The sequence below is a fragment of the Prionailurus bengalensis genome, chromosome A2 (genome assembly GCF_016509475.1).
Source record: "Prionailurus bengalensis isolate Pbe53 chromosome A2, Fcat_Pben_1.1_paternal_pri, whole genome shotgun sequence".
Classification (NCBI taxonomy): Eukaryota; Metazoa; Chordata; class Mammalia; order Carnivora; family Felidae; genus Prionailurus; species Prionailurus bengalensis.
In genome coordinates this window covers 57,631,617-57,644,537 of record NC_057348.1, presented here as the reverse complement: position 1 = coordinate 57,644,537, position 12,921 = coordinate 57,631,617, and the positions used below count along the sequence as shown (strand labels likewise).

General features: G+C 52.1%; 1 protein-coding gene across 1 annotated transcript in view; it reads left to right on the top strand.

The window, feature by feature from the left end:
* Nucleotides 1-12,921, top strand: part of EEFSEC (eukaryotic elongation factor, selenocysteine-tRNA specific) — a 252,221-nt gene that overhangs the window by 172,579 nt on the left and 66,721 nt on the right. The window lies entirely within an intron of this gene.

Here is a 12,921-nt window from a genome sequence, read left to right as displayed (position 1 = left end):
CATGACATCTCATCTGCTGTGTATTTAGCCGTCCATCTATTGCTGGGGTGCGAGGTTGTCACCGTCTTGTGGTTAACATAAAGAAGAGTGAAGTGAATATTTTAGTAACCCATCCTTGCCCTTCTGAGAGTTTCCTAAGGGGTGGGATTCTTAGACATAAAACGTAGAAGCAATGAGCCCTTTCAGAAAGGCTTGGACCAGTGTGATCTCAAGTGGCCGTGAGGGTTGTGGCCGTGAGGGTTGTGGTCACGGGCGCATGTCTTTGTCTCTAGGCCACTGCGTGAAAAACAGCTGCTTCCTATCGTGCACCTAGGTGGAGTTAAGGTGGGTCTGTCCCCTCGGGTTGGGGACAAAACAGAGTAGTGTCTTCAGAGCACCTGGCTCTCTGTCTGGCCCGGGGCTGCCCCTCCTGCTAGCCAGTCCTCTGGCTGGATGCTGCACAGAGCTGGGGTTGTTCTGAGTGGCTGCGTCTCACATTGTGCCACTCTTCCCTTTTATTTTGTAGGAACTCAGAGCCTTGGGCCATCTCTTTTGTCCTCCCCATCCTGGCAGGTGGCATGGCTGTTTCCACAGGTTTTAGGGACAATGACAAGAGTCTTCCATTCTGTGCCAGAGGCCTCCGCCAGAGTCCCCTCGGTCTCCCCATGTGGAGAGTGTAGGTTGGGCCAGACTTTAGTTAGGGGGCCTTCTGTCTCCTCGTCCTGCGGCGGTGGCTTCAGGGTGTTGCTGGGGAAATGGAGACTCAAGTCTGCGGTTACAGCACTCAGCAGGGAGGCTGGGGAGTGTGTCTCCTCCTCCTGCTGCCCCTCCCACCCCATCCACATCCCTTTTTGCTTCTCTTGGCCCAGCACCCTCACAGAGTCTGGCTCAGAGTAGACTGTCAGTCTTCATTGAGTGAATTGATTGGAACCTGATTCTATTAAATTTAATTGACTAAAATGTCTGTCTTTTATTTTTAAAGAATTAATTTTTAATTATACAACCAATTTATGAATGCCTCCATGTAACAAAAGTGAAACTTTTCAGTTAAGGGGAAAAAAGGGCCCGTTCTATCATACCTCATCCTGGCCTCCCATGTAGAGGAGGCCCCCTGTTAATTCCTCTGAGTGTATCCTTTAAACCCTTCTCTATGCAGTACACGTCTATTTACGTAAAAGTACGTAATGCCATTTTGTAAGCATATCATGTCATGTGGATCTTGCACTTTTTCTGTTTCGGCCCAGTATTGGCCTCACCTTGTCACTACATACGGAGCCTGGCCAGTGCATGTGAGTATGGACATTTCATATTGTCCATTGCCACGTGCCATTGATGGGCTCTCGGGCCTCTGCCCAGTCTCTGTGGATATTACCTGTGCCGCAGTGACCGTCTTATCTTGCACACGCGTGCACGGGTTTCTCCCCGGTAGGTATCAGGGAGTGAGAAGCCCAGCCTTGTTTTTCCTGGAACTCAGTTCCACAAGCTCTTCCTGAATCCCTTCTGTATCGGCAGACCCTGCCCATCAGGACAAGACACACAGATGGAAAGAGGGGCCTCCTGGCCCTCAAAGCCCTACCCCGGCATCACCTTCATCTCGTTCTGAGCCCCACCCCATAGAACTCTGCCCAGGCCTGCCAGCACCTCCTAGCACTCTCCTCACAACCCCCTCCCCATGCCGTCCCCTCTCTCCTGATCTCATTTGCAGGCATCACCCTTCAAAATCCGACTCAGATGTCACCTCCTCTCTGCAGGCCTCCCGAGTCCCTCTCATGGCACTCAGCACACTGTGTTCTAAATAGTACTTAACACGTCTGCTGCCCCCAGTGAGCCATGGCTTCCCCTACGTCCCCAGTGTTGAGTGAAAGCCTGCCTGGTAGCAGGTGCTACTAGAATGTGTGTTGAGGGAACGCAGGTGATGACATTGACAGCAGACCCCAAAGAATGCCCCCTGTGAAAGGTGGATAACTAAGCAGGAGCAGAGGCTCGGAGTGAGCCGGGGCCTAGACACGGAAGGAGGCCAGGCGGGAGCAGAGGGCTGGGCTGAGTGCCAGGCAGAGAGGGAGCGAGACACCTGGAGCCCTGGCAGGCTTGAGCGAGGGCATTGTATGACCCGTGCTCTGTACTAGGCAGGTGGCCAGGCAGAAACGTGGGGAAGGGGTGGCTGTTGGGGGGAGTCTGAGTGGGAAATGAGGCCCAGAAATGGAAAGAAACTGTGGGTGTGGGGCAGATGAATTCCAGGATTTGCCACTAATGGGCCGTGGGAACTTGAAGGATGAGGAAGAAGCCAGAGGCTGAGGTCTGGACTGTGAGTTGGGGCTGGGCCACCATGTTCTTGGAAGACCTGGCATATTCCAAGTGCTCCACTAGATACTAGGTGCTAGATACTAGGTACTCCTTAAATCTTTCACAGAAGCCCTGTGGCCTACGATGTATTACCCCCATTTTATCGGTGAAGAAACTGAAACTTGGGAATGTCACGGAACTTGCCCAAAGCTCTGAGCTAGAGCACAGGGCCTGGTGTGCCCACCCAGGAGCAGGGGCCGTGGGGGAGAGGGGACACTCACAGAGGGCTGTCAGACAAGGGAGCCTTAGGACCGACCCTTTTGAGACCCAAGCCCACCTGGGTGCTCTGCACAGGCCCACACGCACAGGTGTGGTCATTCTCGCTGCTCCGCAGACAGCTTTTCTGGCCCTGCCCCGAGGACAGAGCTGGCTCCCTTGGCTTACCTCCCAAGGATTCCTTACCCCCAAAAAGCCCAGGGATGTCATTAAAAACAATTAAAGCCCCAGTTGTATGGAAAACAGAAGACTCTAACATTGGTGTAATTCAATTTAAAGTTTTATGGGATGACAAATGCGTGGAGGGTGGCTGGGAGGAGGAGCATAAAGCTTCCTGGCAGGCCCCTTGTCACTTTTACGGTTCTCCATTGTTGCAGCGACTGGGAGGTTCATAACCAGGGTTTGTTTGCGAGGAGGTCGCCATGGAGGCGCAGGGGCCTTTTGCTGGGCCATGTGGTAGGAAACCAAATCCATTCCTTCCTCCCTGGCTGCCCTCTGTGTGGCAGGCGCCCTGTGGGGGACCGGTGGTGAGCAAAATAAGCCTGGCCTATGCGGGGGCAGTTGTCCGTGTGGCGTGGGAGCCCCACAGAAAACAACAGAGTGCGCAGGCACGTAGTGGACGATATGACGAGGTGCCGCGAGTGCCGCGAGGAACATTGTAGGGTGCTCCAAGGCCCGAGCAGGTGACCTGAGCTGCTCTCGGTGGGGGAGGTACGCAGGTGGGGACGAGGCACGCGGGCCCTGGGCAGCGCTGACTGCGGGGCGTGGGAGCCTGGCCTGGGCGTCCAGGGCGAGGGGGAGAGCCAGAGCAGACAGACATGCAGACAGGCGAATTGGGCCTTTGGGGGCCTGTGGGTCCCCAGACTCCTGAAGATCCTCTTTTCCTTCACATAGGGGGCATTCCTTATTAGTAGGGGTCTCTGAGAGGAAGTTCTCCTTTGCTCCCTCTTCTCTCTCTCCAGGGCACAATTGGTCTTTTGTTGAGGCCTCAGTGGAATTTTTTTTTTGCATAGAACAGACCCCACCTCTGGTCGGCCAGCACAGTTCCTCAGAGACACAGCCAGGTGGGAGGAGAAGTGTGTCGAGTGCCGCGAGTACCACGTTTTCTGGCACTGGTGCTCAGAAGGCAGGGAGCCCAGGACGGGGAGGAGGGGCCTCCGCAGATCTCCTCCACCTCGTCTCCTCCCTGCCCCTCCCGTGCATCGCTCCTTCCTCCAGAGCTGTGTCGGCTCGGGGGCATACCCACACAGCCCCCGGGGCCTGGCAGGCTCTTCGCCACTTTATCTTGGGTGACCTAGTGGCAGCAGGGACTCTGAGGAGCCGGCTCTAGAAACGCACATTAGGACAGCAATGGGACGCCGGGCCTAATCCATCAGCCTGGCAACAGTTAAAAAGCCTGAGGTACCAAGTGCGGGCGAGGGTATCCGCTGCTGGTGGGGGTGGAAACCGACCACTGCAGAAAGCAGTCGGTAAGACCTGGTGAAACTGGAATGTGTCCCCCACACCAGTCTTCCACGCAGATACCCACGCTAGAGAAACTCTGCATATGTGTACAAGTCCGTGTGTGCAGGAATGGTCACTGCAGCATCATTTATAGCAACGAGAATAGCAACCCATGTCCGTCAATAAAGGCATGGATACGGGGTGGAGTTTTCCTATAAAGACATACCACGCGGCCGTCAAAAAGAATCACCTAGATGTGTACAGAGATAGCAGTATCTCTGCTGAGATAAGTATATGGTAAATACACAGCTCTCTCCGTATCTGTATTTCCCAGGATGAACAGATGCCAGAAATAGAATACAGAAGGAAGGAGGCAGGTAGGAGTCAAGCAATAATATGGCACCATTTGTATGAACTAATAAACGTATATACTATTCAGGGATACACACACAGGTCAAAGTATATAAAATAGAAGGACACATGCAGAATTCATGGAAGTAATTGCTACACGGAGCTGAGGAGGGAAGTGGGACTAGAGGTCTTCAGTTAGATGTCGGGATGGAATGACGAGATCTGAGTGGTCAGTTCCAGGGGATGGGAACACAGGTGGTCACGATGTCATTTGATTCCCCGTACCTTTCTGAATGGTTTTCGCTGCTCTGAAAAATAAGCGGGTGAGAACTGAGTCCGCAGGACCCATGTGACGTTCTCCTCTCGCAGGTGGTGCCAGGGGAGCCAGGATCTGCACCAGGCAGGGGAGGTGCCGGCAGCCCCCAGGGGCCCACGCTGCTCTCTCCTTGTGCAGAGTCCCGAGTTTGGCTTTTTGTGTGAGATGCAATTAATGCATTAGGCGGGGTGGGGGGATGCCTTATCTGTACCCGGCCTAGCTCGAAGAAGAGGGAGAAATGAGAGCAGCCAAATTGAAACTTTATTAAACAAAACTGGTTAGGTCTGATGGAGCCAAACCTAGACTGGTCTTTAAAAGCTTATTTCATTTCTCCCCCTCCGGTCTGAACCTCTTTGAATTGAAGTAACTGATCCTGCTGTAAGCTTATTAGTGTCAAACCCTGCGTGTTTCTTTTCCTCTCCGATTTACATTTTATTAAGTAATGATGAAGTTGCAAGGCCCCGACCCTCGCCTTTGGCACAGCCAGGAGCTTCCAGGCTCATTAGTGGAACAAAAATGGATAATAGCGGTCCAATCTCATTACAGCCAGTGCCATTATTACAGAATCTCTGCACATCAGAAAGACTGCTAGGCACAGGCTACTGTCCACTTCTTCGAAGCATCTGTTGATTCCGTAGAACACCAGGAGGACCCTCAACACTGCTGTTCCTTTGCAGTTTATTATGATGGTGTCGGGCCTCTCCGTTTCTTACCCCACAGAAGGAATGCTGCCAGGGAACTTCATGCAGTGATCGTATTTCGTTTCGACTTCCGGGGTGGAGTAGATGGGTTTTTATGGCATGATATAGTGAAAGAATTTAGGCTTTCATGGTGGGCGTATCTGGATGCCGAGGATAAATGTCTTAACCCCTGGGACCTCAGTTACCTTGTCTGTAAAACGAGGTCATTGTTAGCCACCTAAAGGTTGCTCTGGGAATGATACGGACCCAGCTCTGTAAAGCGTCGTCACAGGTAGACATCCAACCAACGTCGAGGGTCTCTTTTCTTTACTTCTATGTAGATCACGCAGTGAAGCAATGAAGTCCAATGTTAGTTAGGTGCCACTATTCCGTGCAAGGTGTCCTGGAGAGCAGAGATGAATGCTTTATGATCTCCACTTCGAGTCACTTCTATTGGAGGTTTTTAGTAGTCTCCAGAACAGAAATCAGATCCTTCTGAGTACAGTTCCCTACAGAGTCCTCAGAGGCTGGAAAACTACACTTCAGATGCCCAGAAGACCAGAAGGGGTATCTGCCCAGACACAGACACAAAGGCAGCTAAGGGAGGAGCAAAGGTGTTGAGAAGTCAGGTCTGAAGCTGTCCTCTGTGCTTGGCCAGGAGGAGGCTGTTGCTGACCATGGCCAGGGCAGCCGCAATGGCCTGGGCAGGGGGAGGAAGGGGCCGCCCCTGTCCCTGTCCCTGCCCCCACCGCTCCCGAGTCCCAGGCAGGCTGGCCTCCCCTCAGCTTCCTTCCACACCTGAGCAGGGCCCTCTCACAGTGGAGTCTTCCCTCTGCCCCTTCCCTAGAGCCATCTTTCTGGTTCCCACCACGTGGGCACCCACATCGTTGGTCCTCCGGACCTGGAGCAGCCTGGCAGGGCAGGGCCACTCTGCCCCTAGCGCCAGCCACCCAGGCACAGTTTCTGCTCATCTGATCCAGAGACCGGGCCGTGGGATGTCAGGCCTGCCTTACAGTCCCCGCATTCATTGTCCCAAGTCTCACCCGATTTGCTTTGTGACCTTGGAGACATCAAAAACCTCTGTTTCTTCATCCATAAAATTGAATGTAAAAATATTGACCTGCCTCGTAGGGTTTTCATGAAGAATAACTTGACCCAGTTGATGGCAAAGCCTCTTTGTTAGTCAGAAAGGACCAAACTGCTTAGCAAGCATGAACTTGAGTTTTAAAAATTGTTTGCTTGCTTGATGTATTCCTTCCTCCCTTTCTCCCTGGGTCCATCCTCCCTTCCCCAGAAGTGCTTGGGGCCAGAAAGAGGGGAAGGACAAGGGGAAGAGACTCAGCAGCCGCTGTCCCTGCTGGGAGCCGAGCTCAGGGGATGGGCCTGACTGGTGGTCCCACACAGAGTGACCTCCCCACTCTGCCACCTGCCTTCTCTGCTGCCATTCTAACTGTGCCCTGCCAGGGAAACCTGAGTCCCTGGGAGAGGCTTGGAAGGCTCCTCCCCCTGGGTTGTCTGGAACCTCCAACTCCTAGCCAGCCTCAGGGCTAGCCCTACTCCACAGTGTGGGTGCGTACTTCCATGGGCCTTTGTGGATGTATACACCCCAGACCCAGACCAGAGCTCCCTGAGGGCAGAGACAATGCCGCGCCCATCCATGGCTCCATTTGTTCCGTCCGCAAACATGTGTTGAGGTCCTCCATACATCAGGCACTGCGCTGGGCACTGGAGATAGAAACAGAAATTAAAAAATAAAAACACACCCCTCGCCCTCATGAAGGTTACATTCCAGCGTGGAAGAGACAGTCAGTAAACAAATATATATGTCAGCTAGTGGTGAGTGCTATGAAGAAGAGTGAAACACAGAAAAGAAGATAGAGAGGAATGAGTTCTTATTACAGAGTCAAGGATGGACTCTGATAAAGTTTATTTACTTTGAGAGAGACCGAGAGCACAAGTGGGGAAGGGGCAGAGAGAGTGGGGGACAGAGGATCTAAAGCAGGCTCTGCACTGACAGCAGCGAGCCCGATGTGGAGCTCAAAGTCACAAAGTGTGAGATCGTGACCTGAGCCGAAGTCAGACACTTAACCAACTGAACCGCCCAGGTGCCCCAAAAATGGACTCTGATAAAGAAACTTCTGAACAGAGGGGCACCTGAGTGTCTCCGTTGGTTAAGCATCTGACTTTGGCTCAGGTCATGATCTTGCCATTCCAAGTTTGAGCCCTACATCAGGCTCTGTGCTGACAGTTCAGAGCCTGGAGCCTGCTTCTGATTCTGTGTCTCCCTCTCTCTCTCTGCCCCTCCCCTGCTTGCTGTCTCTCTCAAAAATGAATAAACGTTAAAAGAAACTTTTTTAAAGAAACATCTGAGCAGATAGGAAGGAAATAAGGAAAAGAGAAATAATGTGTATGGGGAAGAACATCCCAGTCAAAGGCACTGGCAAGTGCAAAGGCCCTGAGGTAGGAGCAAGCTTGATGTGTTCCGGGAGCAAGAAGTAGGAAGGCTCATGTGACTAAACTGGCTTGAATGGGGGCTGAGGGTGGAAACCTAGCTAATAAAGTCAGAGAAATGACAGGAGCTGACTATATGGCCTTGGGGTCCTAGCGAAGACATTAGTTTTACAGAGCAAAATGGGAAGCCACTAGAGAGCTCAGAGGTGAAACTGCAGAGTCATATCTTATATTTAAGCCGCTTTATGGAGAACAGGCTGCAGGGAAAGGGGCAATAGCCAAAGCCAGGTGGGCCTGAGACCAGGATGGGCAGTGGTTACAGAGGGAGGGGCTCAGGTGCCGGCCCTGTTTGGAAGGTGAGGCCTGCTAGAGCCCCCGATGGCTGGGTAGGGTATGAGAGAACAAGGAGAGTCAAGGGGGAACCCACCGTTTTCACACGAGCAACCAGAAGCGCAGAGCTGCCATTTCTGAGACGACCAGACGTCTAGGTGGAAAAAGGCCAGAGGCAGTTAGGTGTGTGAGCCGTCTTCTCCTAGTCCCTGACCTCCACCTGCAGCCTCCACGTCTCCTGGAGCTCTGACCTCTGTGCTCACCCAAGGCCTGCTGCCTTTCCTCAGCTGCCTCGCAGGCCTCTCCTGGGCACAGGTCACTTAGCTGCCCCTCCCCACCTCAGCGTTGGGCTGTTCCTCCAGCCGGAGCCTCAGTGTCCATCTGAGCGTGTCTCCATCGTCCCCATGTCCAGTCTATCAGCACATCCCCACAATGTACTGCGTAAAGAACTCTTGGGGTAGCTTCCTTGCTGGTTTCCCTGTGTCCTTTCTGGCTTCTCCACACCGTGTAGCCAAAGTGACCTTTTCAAAGTATGCATAGCAGGTGTTATTCTTATGCTCAACCCCAGGTCACCACTGCCACCAGGGGCTTCTGTTGTCCTTCCCACGTTGAAGGTGGCTGGCCTGTGTCTCCATCCCGATGCCGCTGCCCCTGGCCGGTTCTCTGCCAGCCAGCCAGCCCACCGCCTTTCAGTCCCTCAACCAGGCCATGTTCTTTCCCCCCTCAGGGCCTCAGGCCTGCTCTGCTGCTCCCTCTGCCTGGATCCCCTATGGGTGGTTTCTTCTCTTCCCTCCGGTCTCAGCTTTAGTACCACCTCCTCAGGGAAGCCCTCCCTGATGACCCAGGATTACATCCCCCAGCTATTCTCTCTCATAACACCTCTCCATGGTTTTGTAATTCTGAATTTATTAATTGATGATTTTATTAACGTCTCCCCCTCCCCCAACGGTGGACTCCAGAGTCCATTCTGCTCACCCCGTATCATTCCAGGGCCTGGGCCTGCTACATGAGAGAAACTTGATAAATACGTGTTGAGTGAATGCACACACAGTGTGCCACCACTCCCCTTGGATATTAGTAAATATGAGTGAGTTGTTGAATGGATGGATGGAATCCCTCAGAGTTGGCTAGAAAATGAAAGGCCATTTTTTTTCCCCCTTCTTGAGTTGGCAAAACTACTTTCCCGTGTTTTTTTGGTGTCCTAGATGGGATCTTACGTTCTTAAAGGATACCCTGTAAACGTGGGCTTGGCGATAGGTCCGTGTGGGCGATGCTGTCTGCGTGCACCCAGGAGAGCCCATGGTAGTGCCATGCCACCCTGTCCCCAGCTTTATCGGTTTCACAGTTTCCTGTCTGGGCCCTTGAAATCTTGATTTGCACAGTTATTTGTCTTTCTGCTGTTCCCGGTGCCCTCTTAAGGCATTCTTTATCATTTCGGTCCTAAGAACACAAGCCCCGTTGAAAAGAGAACATACCTGTGACAAAGCTTGCTTACAGATGGGCTTGATGGTGGGGGTGGGGGCTGGCAGGGTGGCACAAGGCCCTGAGCCCTATGTCACAGGAAGTGTCATAAACCCAAGGATCCCGCTCAGGCCCCGGCCAGTCTGGAGTCTCAGCTCCGTGCTTTGCCAGGTGTGTTTTTGCCACGGGAGACATTTCTCTTCCAGAATCAGATGCAGCCATTCTCTTCCAATGGGCTGGGTGTGTAACTGGGTCTGCCATAAGCAGCATTTTCAGCCACCCTCTGTGCTAGGCACTGAGGATGCAGCAGTAGGAACATGGCCCCTGGCTTCAGAATTTAAAAGGCAAAAAAAAAAAAAAAAGTGACAGGCAAAAATGAAGAAATCTGGCTGTGCCAGATGTTGGAGAAGACCTATATCCATTGAGAGTCTCCAGCCTGTGGTGGAAGTGTACATTGATACTTTATTTATCTAGGAGACACGAGCAGTCGCCCCTGACCCAGCAGTTCTGGTACAGGGCCCGTGTCTTCCAGAACCCCTCCTAGCACCGTGCACCAGGCAGGATTCCTGTGTGAGAGGGCATTCACTGCATCCTCTTCCCCCGAAAACCTGGAAACGACCCATGTGCACACCAATAGAAGAGTGAATGGGGGTTGGTGCGTGCCTTGTGCCAGACGGCATCAGCAACAAATGAACTGCAGGTGTAGGCAGCACGGACACCAACTCCGAAGTTCAAAAACTCAGAAAACAAAGCAAAGTATTGATTAGGCATATGTACTACATATGTAGTGAGTCTCTGCTCAATCATGTACACACACATATATATATAAAGAAAGGAATGCCACACACCAAATTCAAGAGAATGGTTGCCTCCAGCTGGTGGGCAGGCAGGAGAGCTAGGTGGGGGAGGAGCACAGAAGGAGATGGAACTTACTGGTAATGTAGTTCTCAGGGTGCACGATGGGGCCACAGGTATTTACTATATTGTCATTTAAGTCAGTAGATACACAGAGGCACAGACTGGCAGAGCCATGAGGCAGCAATGACAGCTCAGTGCATCCGGTTCATAGCAACCCAGGGAGAGTAGCCAGTTCAGTCTGGAGCAGGCAGGGATGCCATGCCAGGAGGTACCCTGAGAGCCAGAGTTTCGGGATGAATGGGAATTTCAGGTGGAGGAAGTCCCGGGGAGAAGGAGCCTCACGGGCAAAACGCAGAGGCATACAGGGCCCTGCGTTCTGTATGTAGGGAATGGGGTTCTGTATGTAGGGAATTGCTCAAGCTTGCCCTGGTTGGGGCTTGAGGTGCTGGAAGAATATGGGGCAGGAAGAGAGCTGCCGAGGCAGGCCGTGTTGCGGGAGGCTCCAGGGAAGGCCATGTGGGAAAGCCAGGCAAGCCGAAGTCCTTGGTGGGGCAGCACAGAGGGCGTCAGGAGGTGCAGGAGCCCCTATCCACCCTGAGCAGCTCACCTGATGGGGGGGCGGCAGCCAGGGGGCCGATCCTCCCATAGAATTTCAGTTGACCAAAGGATCGTCCTGCTCACCACAGCTACGCCCAAGAGGTTTGAAAGCAGTGGTGCAGAGCAGGGGAGCCCGTGTAGAGGTTGGTGCCAAAGAATTGCATCATCCAACATGTGTTTGAGAAAGGCGGCCTGGAGAAGGGAGTGGGGTGGGGTGGGGGCCAGAGGACAGCTCACCAGGCGGCCACGGGCCTCAGGGGAAGAGTTGCGATTCGGGGCCTGCCTCTCTGGGCAGACGCTTAGTGTAAGATAATATTCTCCAGTTACTCTGAGATGCATTCCTGAAAATCTTAGTTTCCCGTCGCCCTTGTAGACCATTTTAGAGGTGTTTTATGTTTCTCTTTGATTGATCTTGGCTGTGGCTTTTGACACCGCACTTCTCACTTTCTCTGCTCCCTGACCTCATGGTTAGGTAGTTAATGATCTTTAAACAAACACTTGAGTATTATGGCTCTCCAGGAAAGGGCCTGGCCTCCTGCGCCCGGTATCAGCTCAGCATTCTCCCTTTATCCAGGGAAAAAGAGAGTGTTCCACATACTCAGGCTTTGTAGATGGGGATGCTTGAGACCTAAAGGCCAGTGTCTTTAATTTAACAAGTTTTGATGGCAGGTTTTCTGAAATCTATTACCCATCTTTTTGCTGCACTAAGCAGAAATCTGTGAATGTGATTTCATCTCCTCTCTGACAGTGGCTCTTAGTAGGAATGTCCATTGATTTCATGAACATTTATTAGAGCCTTTCCTATGTCTGTTCCTGATTTACAAACTGTGGGTGCAGAGATCTGCCCAGTGTAGTAGTTAGTGTGATGGTTTCCAAACAGAGATAAGATCAGGTTACTCCTTTGCCTAAACTCCTCGGTGACTTCCGGCCTGCCCGGCCTCCCCTCCCTGTCCTCCCTGCCCTCCCTGCCCTCCCTGCTACAGCCCTCCTGCCTCTTTGTTTATTTCTCAGACTCACGGAACCTGTGTCCCAGCCTGTACATTTATCAGCAACTCTGTGCAGAACTATTTTTTCTTGGACCTTCACACAACTTCTTATAATCAGGTGATAGCTCAGACATCACCTGTACAGAAGTCTTCTCTGACCACCGCTCCGAAAAGCCAGACCTTTCCCCAACCCTGGGCCTTCTCTAGATGTTATATGTGAACACATATTATACATAATGTGGCATACTATATGTAATATGTATAGTATAGTATTATATATACCATATATATTTAATATGGTATACTACATGTACTATATTATATGCCATATGCTATGTATAATATAGTATGCTATATATAATGTACATATGTAATTATGTTATATACATATGTAATTATTGTTATATTTACACATAAGATTTTTATGTTAATTCTGTCAATATAGACTTAGTTCATTTGATGTGTTTATAGTTTGGTTCTTGTTTCTCACTCTATTCATACCCCTAGAACGGTCTCTGGCACACTGCGGTCCCCCAGTGACTGTGTGTCTAGGGAGTGAGGAGTGGCCTGCCCTGGAGAAGCCCACAGGCTAGCAGGCAGGCTGGCGCAGAGTGGGCCCTAACTGCAGAGAAGTCTGTGTATGACTCAGAGGGGCTGGGGTAGCACCGGAGAGGGACAGATCCTGCCCGCTGGGGGTCAGGGCAGACTTTCCAGAGCAGTGGTGTTTGGTCCAGGTTTTCAAGGACAGGTGGTCATGGCTTGGCAGGCTGAGGACCTGGGCGGGGGGGGGGGGGGGGGGGGTGCGTTCTGCATGCAGTGGTGAGCCTGTATAGAGGGCTCAAGGCAAGAAAGTACTGGAATGGAGCCTGGGGCAGAGCGGGGACTCAAACGATGGAGGGAGCTACAGTAG